At 39.5% G+C, this 13,199-nt stretch overlaps 1 long non-coding RNA gene across 1 annotated transcript; it reads right to left on the reverse strand.

The window, feature by feature from the left end:
• Positions 1-2,778: 2,778 nt before the first annotated feature.
• Positions 2,779-5,275, reverse strand: LOC133277181 (uncharacterized). Its single transcript, XR_009746194.1, has 3 exons — positions 5,018-5,275; positions 3,393-3,518; positions 2,779-2,959 (listed from the first exon to the last, which is right to left on the reverse strand). It is a non-coding gene; the product is annotated as an uncharacterized LOC133277181 (long non-coding RNA).
• Between the last annotated feature and the right edge of the window lie 7,924 nt (positions 5,276-13,199).

Below are 13,199 nucleotides of genomic sequence, written 5' to 3' on the forward strand. Positions count from 1 at the left end.
TGCGCCTTGATTTTGCTGTCTTTTTTCTCTCTTTTTTTTTTGTTTTTTTTTATTCTTCTTGGCAAAACTTATCCAGTGATTATTTGAAAGGCTGCGACAGCATCTAGGCTTGAAATTGCTTAATTGCTGTTTCCTGTACTTCTCATTTTCAGTTCCCTAAAGACTGTATCAATTTATTGCCTGTTATTCCCAATGACAGAGCAGTGTTTTGTGTGTATGCTTCAACAAGACATTTTAAAGTCTCTTACTACAAGCTGAAGATCTAGCTTTTCATCCTGGTTTGCTCTTTGTTCCTGTTGGCCCTGAGGAATTCTCACATACAGCACCAATGGTTGCAGGCAAGACAACCTATCTATCTGTCTACCACTAAGCATGCTCAAAGTTTTCCTATCATATATTGTTTTTAATTTAAATGATAAATTACTGTAATTCCTCATAAAAAAAAGCCAATAAAATTCCACCAGTAATAGTGTTATAAAAAGTTTTGAGTTAAACCATACATAGATACAAAAAAAGTAAGGACAACAGAGACAGGCAGGAAAGCAAAATATCAATGATGTGAACAGGTGAGAGCAAAGAAAAATAAAGTAGGCATAAATTAACTCACACTTATACCAGGGTAAATTAGAAATTAGTCCCCAAAACCCAATGCTACAGTGCTGTTGAGATGTATGATCAAATGCTACAATGCTGGGTGTACGATCAAATCCAGGATGGTTTTACTGTTGAAGCAGTTCCTAACCTTGGGACAAAGACCCTGCCATTTAATGCAGTTACTCAAAATAAAGCAAGGACTCTCTTCAAGTCAATCTGTGTTATAGTTTTGTGAGTATTTATTAGTGCAATAAGAAGGTAACTAGTGTATCACTTTAAATAGCACTAAATGATTTTCCTGTTGGAGACAAACTCACTTGTTTTCTCTGTTCATTTTCTGATGCCTTTGCTTTCAAATGCTTGAATCTGCTTTTTAGCATTGAAAGATGAGGAATGAAGACCTGTTTCAGACTCCTCTTCACCATAGTGTGTTTCCAAATGTTGACCTGCTACATACAAGCTGTTTTTGTTTAGGAGGGATTCAGAGTGGTCTCTGCTGTCCATACACTCTCAGGAGTCCGTTGAAAAATCCTCATTTTACTTTATTCTCTTATGTTGATGAGCATTTTACTGGAACGTCAGTCAAACCCAAATTAAACTTTACTGATAAAGTCTGAATGCATTTGAAAATAGGAAGAGTGCTAATAATTTATTTTTAAATGCATTTATCATACTGCTTATTAGGAGTAGTAATATTTTAAAAATAATTAACATTCAAAACCATTTTAAAGTGTTTAGAAGAAATCAATCTTATGAATAGAATGATGTCCAGTGTAGTGTTAGCTCTCTGAAACCATATGACATACTGTTTAGAAGATGACAGGCAGAAGCCAATGTTGAGAAAGGGACTCCTCTTGGCTCCAACAGCTAACGGAAGACTCTTGGCATATGTTCCCTCCAAGAAATTTGCATGAAGCTTGAAAAGGAAATGCTAATGATGTCTTCATAAATTCTCCTCTTTCCTGGCTCTAATGGAGTCATTTCAAGCTTCTGACACCTTAGATTATTACTTGATCACAGTACCTAAAGAAGCTGCTGATACTAATGGTCACTGATATTTCTTAACCATACAAAACAGAATTTGATATGTGTCTCCAGAGGTGTGACCTCTTGTTGACTTTCCATAAGCAACAAACATTCTGTTTTTATTTAAGTACATCCTTTACTATGTTTATCAATTTTGCTAGTTTCATGTAACCTCACTTTCACCAATCATCTGCATAATTCCATTTTTCAGGAGTTAATGTATGGATCCAGAGGTCAAAGTCCCAGTGAACAGCTCCAAGTTCCCCCTCATCAGGGGCACCATCCCAAAGGTGTTGTCCCATATAGGCAATTTTGATATCCTGCAGGTTATCTGAAAAGGTCAAGTCTCAGTTCCAGGACTTATCTTAGACATGAGAACACACTGACCATTGTGTATTTTATCCCTCAGCACAGCTCTCACTTGAGCACCTGAATAGCTCACAGGTTGCACTTCAGTTTGATGCATATTCACATAAAGGGAAAGTTTAAAACTCAAATAACTGCCAGACAGAAACATGGCTGGACAAATGCCAATTTTTGTCCTATTTTATTCAAAGCATTTACAGCTTACTTGGTTACTTTGATGTAGTGCATTGGGTCAAAATACCCACCAAGCGCTTTTTGTTGTGTTTGAGGCATGTATTTAGAATTAGCTTAGACAAGGTGCATTACCCTTGAATTATCTGTGTGAGCTAAAGCAAAACAGATGCAGGAAGAATGTGATTATCTTGGTAATGTTTGTGAAACAGATGCCAGCGCTAGCAGTAGAATAAAGCACCCTTCTATGTTACTAATGTTCTTGCCATCAGGTTAAAAATACACTGCACATCCACCACCTCCTTACTCAGTCTACTGGATAGATATGTGAAAAAATATTGTTAGGAAAAGGTCATATCAGAAATATCTATCTAAAATAAGGTTTATCCACTGAAACACTGAACAGACTTTGGCTTCTGACTCCTACAGCATCACATCCCACAGGTCAGAAAAAAATAAAGAATCACATTTCTGTTCTCTACGCTTTCTTTTTCAATTTCTTTTCCTTTAATACAACATACTCTAAAAGGACAAAACCGAGCACAAAGTACATGAGACCGGGCATGATCCAGGCTCCCCCCTCTGCAGGAATTTAGCCATTTCTCTCAAGCTTACCATGGGTTTGGTGATTGTTGAGCCCACATGAAGGAAAACAAGATGAATAGATACACATACCCCAGCCACGGCTCTGCCCAGGTTGCCCCGGTTGTTTGGGTGGCAGGGAGGAATGGGGCAGCCAAATCATCATGGGGTTGGCAGATGATGCTGACCTCAGAGGTCCTTGTGGGGCAATTTCTTCTGCCTAAGAGCGATGAGGTGACAGGTAGGTGCTTTTCAGTGCTGACTGAACTCCACGCATTTTTTTTTTCCAAAGGTCCTGGATGAGGCTGGTAGATGCTCTAGTCTGGTGTTAGCATGTACATCTTGACCTCATCAAGGATCATTTTGTCCAGCACAGGAGCTGTTGTCCTGAACTTTGTAGCCAGGAGAAAATCCCAAAACATCCCATTAAAGTACAATTTTACCTGTCTCAGGGTCTGGTATCACTCTTGCACAAACTGGGTTGGGGCCATGGCCTCCCTTAGCAGGCCCTTCATCCTGCCTGAAAGTACCATGTTACCTGACATCTTGCTTGGTCCATATGTACGTAATGCAAAGAATAAAGGGACTTCATTCCTCCCTGTCACTGGAAATAAACAAAATAGATAGGGAAACTAGGGCTGTGCAAGTCATACCTGATGCAAAGTTATGATGTGAGATGAAACAGGAATGTAAGCACTTGTATACCTTAACGCTCAGCCCGAAGTAGGCTGGCAACTGTGGGCATTTTTCCAGGCATGATTCCTCACAGATTTCAATCCCTGGTTAAAAGAAAAAGAGAATCCTTAAAGATGTCACACATTTGCCTAGCAAAGAAAATTGGTAAAAGAAAGATAAAAAACATGTATATTTCTGTCACCAGGCTTCTGGGAAATAAGTATAGAGCTCTATTTTACTCTTCAGCACTGCATGAGAAGCAGAATGCAAAATTTCCTCCTCGAAATACTTTGGCACAAGCAACTATTCTGCACTATTTGTTTAGAAATCCAGTGGGGCTTCACAGAATAAAAGCTAGTATCTTCATACTGGTAGTTGAAATAAGAACTAATTTCATGCACAATTGACAGCGCAGAAGGAAGTTCCTTAATATCCAAAGAGCAAAAGATTTTATGAGGCTGCATATGTATTTATGATTATTTAAGGTTCTTGTTATAATGAGGATCCTTTAAGGAGAGGAATTTTGTATTTTAATTTGCATAAAGACAATAAAAACTCTTTGAGAAGCAATTTCTTTCTATATAAAAAGTGAGAACATAGCACCTTAGTGGCACAGACATCTGTTACTTAAGCAGATGCCACCATGTAAACTCCATCAAGCAACCCTATTCACCAATCAGAAATCACCCAAACTACATCCACAGCCAAAATTCAGTGGGTGGCTGGGAGCCCCCAAAACAGGTTGAGAAATGATGGGCTTTTCTTCAATGCCCTCATTAAGCATTCAATGGCATTTATTTGTTCATCGCTAATGAACGCTACAGTATCATATGGCTCTGTAGCGGCTCTTTGGTATAAAGTTAATCCATATGATGTACAGTCTGCAATTCTTGCTCATGAGATTCATATCAAAGGAGCACTAGCCCTTCGACACATGAGATAAATAGCCATTTCTTTGTTTCTTATTATGGCCGTGGTTCAGTGTCCTCACTTGGGAGCTGATATATCAATATCTCTGAAAGAGATTAAATATTGCCTGCTTAAGTGTACATGCAGCAGTACAAACTCAGAGGACTGTATTCAGCAGCTGAGCTGCACTGGAAAGTCTGGGGCTGATAGGCCCTTTCTGAATTTAGCTTACACTTTAAATCAGGAGTTCATGAAAGGCGTTAAGAAAAACTATTATATTACTAGAATGGATGGCAGTACAGTTTATATGTAACACCTTGAAATAAGCAGTAGGATTTTCAATCACTTGATAACCTTGAAACTGCTAAGGTATCAAATTGCTATCATGAATATTGTGCAGGAACAGAAATAACTCAGAAAGCTGCCTTTGTGAATAATAATGTGGGAGAAAGCAATGTTCTTCCGGGCTAGACTCACAATAGCACCTACAAGCAAATATACATGAAGGCAAGGCATGTACTTAAACAAGCATATTTGCATTTGACTATATATCAATCAGTTATCAGTACAGCTACATCTTACCTGACCCACAGAGAAAATAAAATGCATGCTAGATAACTTTACCATGCAGAAAAAAAGTAAGTGCAAGAAACTCATTTTTATATATGCAACTGAAACTATTGGGATAAAATACCCTTTGATAGGCATTACATCTTGAGCAAAGTATTTTAAAAAATGCACACAGTACAAACCCTTCTATGCAGGAACAGAAATCCTTCCATTCCATAACATAAAAATCCAAACCATATCTTCCTGGTTTGCATGCAAGACATGTTAATAAATCCTAAGCTCCGCTCCTTACTTCATTCATTCTGGATGAAAACGCAGAGATTTCCTAAGGAAGAGGAAAATCTCAGCCATCCCTCCAGACTCCCATGTTTAAGTCCTGAATGAGTGGAGTTTATACCAAACTCCATTTTTGTTCTGAAGTACACCACAGCTTTAGTCTTGTGGCATTTTCAGGTGACACAGCCTACTGAGATCCTGTGACAGCCATGTGAAAACTCAGTGTCTGGAGTGATTCATCATTGTGTCAGATTGTCCTGCACTTTGTCACAATGACTGACAATAGGGGAAACTTGGAAATAATACAAAGATTCAACCCTCACTGATAATGCCTGCATTGTGATTCGAGCAGGCAGCGAGCATGTGAGGAGAATGCTAATTCTGTCCCCCACCCCCAATTTCATACTCCTTTTCCTTTCAACAGCTGGGCGTCTGCACTTGCTTTCTTAATCTTCACTCCTGTGGCATGTTTAAATGCAGAACCTTTTTTCTAGTGTGTTAAAGAGCCATATTATTACAAATGCAAAAAGAGGCAATGTTGCACAGAAGGGTAAATTCTGCCAGCAATGCCAGGCACTGCTTGGCAGGACTGTCTTTGGGTGGATGCGCCCTTCTCTCCTAAAAGCAAACCTTACCAGAGTATGTCACCAGCACCTGAAATAACAGTAAAAGCATTTTGAGCAGTAATCCCAGTAACACTACAAAACCCAGCAAGCTCATGTGAATTTGCATGTGGAGCAGGATCTTGCTAAAGGGGCTCATAAAAAATGATTACAGAGAAATTATGGAGGAAACCTCTCCTATGAAGACAGGCTGAGAGAGCTGGGCTTGTTCAGCCTGGAGAGAAGGGTCTCAGAAGAATTTAGAGCAGCCTTCCAGTGCCTAAAAGGGACTTACAAGAAAACTGGAGAGGGACTTTTTACAAGGGCAGGTAGGGATAGGACAAGGGGGAATGGCTTTAACCCAGAAGAGAGGAGATTTAGATCAAATATTAGGAAGAAGTTCTTCTCTTTGAGGGTGGTGAGGCACTGGCACAGGTTGCCCTGAGAAGCTGTGGCTGCCTCATCCCTGGAGAAGCTTGAGGCCAGGTTGGATGGGGCTTTCAGTAACCTAGTCTAGTGTAAGGTGTCCCTGCCTATGGCAGGGGGATTGGAACTGAGTGATCTTAAGGTCCTTTCCATCACAAACCATTCCATGATTTCATGAATTTTTTCCTTTATTTTGAATTGACTTGCAATAAAGGTTTAAAATAATTGCTGACTCGATAGGGTACGGAACCACAAAAGGCCAGAAAAAGTGGTTGCAGGAACTTTCATGCTCTAAAGCTCTTCAAGTTTTATCAGTGTTCACAGCAACAAAGACCAGAGACTCAGCTGTGTAATTAACTGGGAGGAAAAGAGAGGCCCTTTCTGAGAGCTCCAGCTTATTTTGCTGGGTGAAGAGTAGGAGGAAAAAGCCAGAGGCAAGAACCAGCACATCAAACATCGCTGCCTTCAAAACAACTAAAGGCAGCAGAATTTCTCCCATTTTTATCAATAGAAAAGGAACAAGTGCCTCCAGCTTCTGTCCCTTGCCCAGGAACAAGCCAGCACGTTGCCCCGGGGTGTGTGGTATGGGACAAACCGTTCCAGAGGATTTGCCGTGTGGTGACTGGTGGGGTCATGCTGCATCACAGGCTGAGATGCAGGAACGGGCACTGGTCTGTGGTGAGCAGGGTGAAGGTACATGGCTGCAGCTACTGTGGGTGACGTGGACTGTAGACTACATAATTAACTGTTCTAGTTTCTTATGGGAGAAAAGGGAAGCTCTATTTGGAAGACAAGACATGGGCAAGTGACAAACAACCACCCTTACTCTGTCTCTCCTTTAATTCTGCCTTTTTTGCTGCTTCTGGGAAGAGGCTCATGAGGGAGGCTGGTCTAGTAACTGAGTAAAAAGCAGGTTTAGAAGAGAAAAGACAGCAATAGCTCTGAGCTCAGCTGATGATGAAAATTCTATTTTGTTTCCCATTTTAAAAGTGAAAATCTCTCTGAAGAATATTACCTGCTTACAAACTCAGAGGACATTTATAATTTTGGAGCTCAGTCCCACAAACAGCCCATTTAATCAGATGTGCAACAGTGTGCTTTAGAAGCTGGGCCTTTAGAATTGAAAATAAAAGAGAAAGGAATTTCTGATGGAAGAAAAAGAATGATCCAGTTATCTAATTGGCACTAGCAGTGTATTTTTTTCTTTGAGCAAATACCAAGCTTAATTCAGAAGAAAAGACAGGCAAACCTCCTGCAGCCCACTACTCTGCTGTAAGCCATTGGCTCTTTGTATGCAGAACTGCATGATGCCAAAACTGGTTCAACACATCAGAGAGAAACTGGGGTCTGATTCTGGTCTTCTTTATGCTGATATAAAACTGGAAAAAACACAGGGCAAAGTGGAGTCACTCTGAACTGGCACTGGTATACCTGAAAAAAAAAATGAGACCAGATTAAAACCATCAGTAGAAAGTTATTTGATTTTCAGTGACTACAGCTCAAAGTGGGGTAGGCTTGTGTAAGCTGGAAGCTGAAGTCACTAAGGTTGCTTGTGTTGGAGCATAAAAGGCTTTCTACTTTTTCACTGCAGTTGGCTAACGTTTTGTCTCTAAGGAATATGGGCACAGAGCTTGAAAATGTTTAGTGAATTCATACATTAATTTAAGCTCAATAACACATTTCCATCCCTAACTGTAACACTGCTTGGGGAAGAAAGGTATATGGTTTTTCTGCTGAATATGGTTAATTTCAGGATGGTGAGGATGAAGGAACAGGATAGGCATTAAAACAAACATCTACACAATAAACAATCTGTATATGAGAATGATCTCAGTTTTCCATTAAATAAAGCTCCACAAACATTGCAAGCTGAGGGACAGAATGACTTTACTGATGTTGAATTCGTCATTCACTTCGTTTTCTTTAAAATGGGCAGTAAAAGAAAAGATATGTTTTTTCACTCTGTTGCTTTGGCAAGATGAGTTTGAACCATCAGCTTAAGGTCTCTGGACCTTTAACTTGTGACAATGGTGATGGAAGATGCAAGTTTCCTAAAATGTCTTAACAACCACTACAGCATCTGTCCATGTAGATATTAAAGATATAGTCAGTGAAAGCAATACAAATCCACAATGAGATTAGAATCTAAACAGCTGGGAAGCAATTGCTATGTTCAGTCATTCAGGTGAAATCACTGCTGGCCTTTGGACTACCTATTACATTTTTTCCCCAGTTGTTTCTTTCTTATAATTAACATCTAGTATCAAGTACAAGATTTTTAATTTTTTTTTTACAAAAAGCACTCTTCCATATGGATTGCAATTATCTTTGAAATATTTTAATATGAAGAAAACAGCAAAAAATAAAGAGCAGTTTCAGTTTTAATGTTCCAGTTTAATTAAGAAAGTGTTCAAGTAATTTAAAAATGTAGGCATTAAAATACCAATTAAGCTTAAGGCAAGTTTTCCTATTAATTCTGATGACACCAGTACAGGGGTGTCACACAAAGGTGACCCCATAGAAACAGGTTAAATTGAGAATTATATTTGGCTATATGGGTGTTGTGAGAAAATGAATTAATTTATGCAGAAACTACACCTATTTGGCTAACTGCAGCAGGCTGAGCCTTGAGAACCATGATGCAGCTCTCACAAGTAACTTGGTAAACGTAACCTCTCTTTGAGGTTTTAATTCCAGTTTTTATTTCTCAGACATCCACTTTGGGTGACCATCTTGTTGAAAACTGAAAATATTTAAACGTTTTTAACTGCACTGTGTGAACACAACTGAAATCCACTGCTTGAAATAATGGCTGTTCTAAAGTGCAGTAATTATTTTTAAAACCATTTATTGTTTTGTGTTGGTGGCTGAGTTATAAATGTACCATTTTAACACATTAAAATTCATTTATTGCCTGAAATTCTAATGCAGGAATACTGCAGGTTTTCATGGGTGGTAGTGACATTAAGAAAGCAGAAGTCCATATATCTGATCTGAGTATTTGCAATTAAAATTTTGTGGGTAGCTGGGCCCTTTAAAAAGCCCAGAATACATTATCTTGCTGGAACAGTTACTGGAAGTATCCTTACAGACCCAGAGAAAGTAATTCTCAAAGCCAGCTTGGTTATGATGGATTTAAGTTAAATTGATCTCATTTCATTTTAGATCTTAAATTGGTTAATGGGGCTGAAATACGCTTTATTTCAGGGAAGTTGTATGGATCTGGACAAGTAACAGAATTTATGCTGACGTACAAGTCGAGTGCAAATACCACCATCACTTCTTCATTACCGCGTTAACTGGTGTGATATGTTCTGCTCAGCAGAACTTGGACAAAATGTCAGGCTCCTAAATGAAGAAGCTCCCGTTTCTCTGTGAGAAACCAGCTGATTGGTTAAAAGTACTTCAACCTGTATTTAATTCATGCCTTAAAAGTGCTCTTTGGCAGGAGCTCTTGGGATCTGATCTTATGTCACATTTACTGAAACTCATTTAATTATTTGCAGCTGAGGAGGGCAGGGAAATGGTTATCGCACAGGGAAAATCCAATCCTTTATCAGCTTAAACCCCAAACCAGGGAAGTCAGTGAGGATTCCTAACTAGTACACGACCCTTTCTTTTTGGTGGCTTTATATAGGAGTGATTTCTTCCAGAAATTGAGAGGGATTTTGCAAGCACATGTCCACAATCTCTGCGAATGCAGACCCCGTCCTGGAAGTCTCTAAGCTGCTGCTCCTTGACATGCTTCAGTCAGCAACAAAGACATTAACATTGGGATTTCAAATATCCCCAGTGGTTCTTCCAGTTGCCAGACAAAATGAATGGAGCAATTTGGATACTCTGCAAACTGAGGCAGCCACTACCAAAGCAGGGGCCACCCAGACACACTGCCACAATGGTGCAAAGGGCCCCACTGCCTTTGGAGCACAAGTTAATATCAAGTTTTAATAAAATCCAAACTCCTGCCATGGATTTCTAAGTGTTTTTCAGGGATTCCGGGTGGAAAAAAAAAAAAGAAATTATATGCATTGTACTAATGGGTGGTAAAAGGCAAAACCAGATGTATTCTGCCCTTATGAGCAGAACATAAAATGGTTTTGATGGAAAGCACATATAGAATATGGAATTCAGCCTAAGGCTAAAGACAGAAAATCAGTGACTTTTATCGCTTTAAAAATTGGCTTTATGACCATCATTAAACTAAAGCATCTCTCCTTGTGGGGGACTTTCATTTAATCAAGGATTGCACACCTTTTAGCACAATTAGACACCTCCAAAGTGCTGTCATCATAAAACTTATTATTTTAAATTGTCACTTAAGAAAATCAGAACAAACTGTTTTGAACGAGAATGTTCAGTAGCGGTGAGTCTTAGGCCAGGCTGGTTAGATTTATGATAAATTCTTATCTGTGTGATTCTCTTTTTACAAATTTGAACCTGAAAACCGCATAAAATACATGGTATAAATGTTTCCTTTAAAAACTTTTGTGCACTTCACAATTACATAGCTTAAGAAGTTTAGAAGCCTTGGGCAAGCAAGCTAACGTATAAGAGGAACGCTTAAGAATTGTTTGTATGCTTGGTTTGTTTTACAGTGCATTTGGTCTTTAGTTTTGATTGGATTGTCTTACTGAAACATGAAGGGCATTTAGAAAGTAAGAAAGTGAATAGGATACATTTGCAACTATATGCCCAAAAGCAAGATCTTAATGTCAGAAGTAAATTATAACAACTTACATTACTGATGACATACATTATAATGCAAAGCTTGGCAAACCGCATCAAGGTTGCTCTTACCATGATCTGACAAAAATGTCTTTAAAGCCTTGTGTTTTCAGGTTAACACTAACCAGACTTTATTTATGTTAGGAATTTCATAAATAAAAGCAAATATTACCAAAGATAAACCTATTTTTTAAAATGTTGCTAAATCTTTGTGAAAAGATTAAGACATTTATGCCAATAATCATGAGTAGGGTGGTTCCAGTGGGTGAGACAGATTTCAGCCATCGTCTTTACCACGGCATCTTTGGGTGACCTTGAAATGTTTTTTAGGGATGGATCAATGAAAGGATTTAGGTAGGCAAGTGTAAGTTGTTGCCTATAGTTGAAGGTACCCCAGGCCTGTAAGCACTTCTGTGGGTGATGTGGGACATGCATATATGTGAAGTTTTGCTTGTGAACAGCAGAGAAGTATGAAAGACTTCACATTCCCCTGGCACACAGCAGCTCTCTCCTATGTATAATCTTGAGGACTTTCTGGCTCTGAATTGGACACAGGGACCCAATCTTGCAAGAGGGCTTGGCCCAAGCTCAGGATTCACAGGTGGGGAAAGGTAGGAGATGGCACCCTCCCCAGTCCCTTATCCATGCAGATCCAGCTGTGGTGCTCAGATCAAGAGTGTTACAACTCATGGCTTGGCCTCTGGCAGCAGCCCTGGGAGTGGCAGGAAAAGCGCAGTTCTTTCTGTGCAGCTCGTTACATCGGCAGAAGTAACCATACCCTCCCCTGGGACATAACTGCAGAATCCAACAACCTGCAGTTCCTGAAATTCCTATTCAAAGGGTAATTCCTCCATATTCTCTAATCCTTAAAAGATCACTCTTCCATGGACGTGTTTGGTCTTCTGCAAACATACTTAAACCTTCAACATCTACTACAGCCTCTTCTGGCAAGGAGCTACAAAGTTAAATCACAAGTTTGGGGAAAAAAAAACAAAACAACACAAAGCCCAAACAAATGCAAAAAGCTCCTTTTGTTTTAAATCTGCTCTTGTTTAGGAAGAGGGACTGGGAAGTCCCTGCTCGCTCATGATTTTATACTTTTTTGTCATATCCGCCCACCATGTTATTTTCCAGACAGAAAGTACCAGTTTGCCTCCTTTGTAAAGTAAAGCCTTTCCAGCAGCTTAACTCATTCATCTCACAGGTATCTGAATCAACACCTGATTTCTCCAGTGGGATTAAACCCCAAATCTCCCATTACAGTGACCTGACACCAAGATTCTCTCCTGGGTAAAATGAAACTCTCTCCCTGCTTCAGTTTTTATATAAACAGAAGAAGAGAGAGAAAGCAAGAAGTGACAGCAGCCACTTTCTGCAGGCACCTGTTGGGGCACTTATGGGAACAATGGACTTGTGTTTCAGTCCCTGCTCCACTAAATACTCCACCATGTTATACTGATTATTCAAGACCGAGGGACCTTTCACTCCGATGAATGAGAGTCTACTTTAACCGCAGGATGAATGACAACGAGAAGCATGGTGATTGCTCCCAATTTACTCTGGTGGAAATGGCTACCACTTTAGAATCAGGCCCACAGAAAAACCAAAAATAAAAATATTCACAACCCTTAAAAATAATAAGCCTGATTTGTCTTCATTTCAGCTGCAATCAGTGAGAAACAACCATGGTGAAGTAAGCCTGAATGAAACATGAGATGGCATATTTAGGCTAACAATGGCTGAATTACTCTAGGTTTAGATTCTAGTGCAGGATTTCAGTAGAAAAGGATCCATGCTATCACTGTTTCCAGACACTGGAACTGCAAGCTCCTGGCAGGAGTGCCACAAGATCCTCACACCAGCCCCCAGCAGACAGGGCCTGCACTGGGGCTGGACAGAACATGGACTTCACAACCTCTTGGATGGCCTGGGGCATCTTGCTCTGATCACCAGCTGTCACTGGTGTGAATCTGCCTCGTTCTGAGCATTTCATAACACCTGAACTTTTCATGAAGCCCAAATTTATACCTAGTCCATAACTAAACCCCTTGGAGGTTTTATTTATTGTGGAATAAATACATAGACCAAACAAGTTCTATTCTCTCAACAGAGCACAAGAGATTTTTTTTTTAAAATGCACACAATATTATCATTTGTTCTCTGGACATTCTAAACATACCAGAGGAAAGTCCACCAAAACTAAATAAAGTTTAATAAACTAAAACCCCTTAAAAACACAGTATCTACCTTTAAAAATAATTATTTTGTATGGGATTG

Source organism: Pezoporus flaviventris, unplaced genomic scaffold (genome assembly GCF_033815535.1).
Source record: "Pezoporus flaviventris isolate CSIRO_AGI_PZ_B2104156 unplaced genomic scaffold, CSIRO_AGI_Pfla_v1 ptg000001l, whole genome shotgun sequence".
In the NCBI taxonomy this organism is placed as follows: domain Eukaryota; kingdom Metazoa; phylum Chordata; class Aves; order Psittaciformes; family Psittacidae; genus Pezoporus; species Pezoporus flaviventris.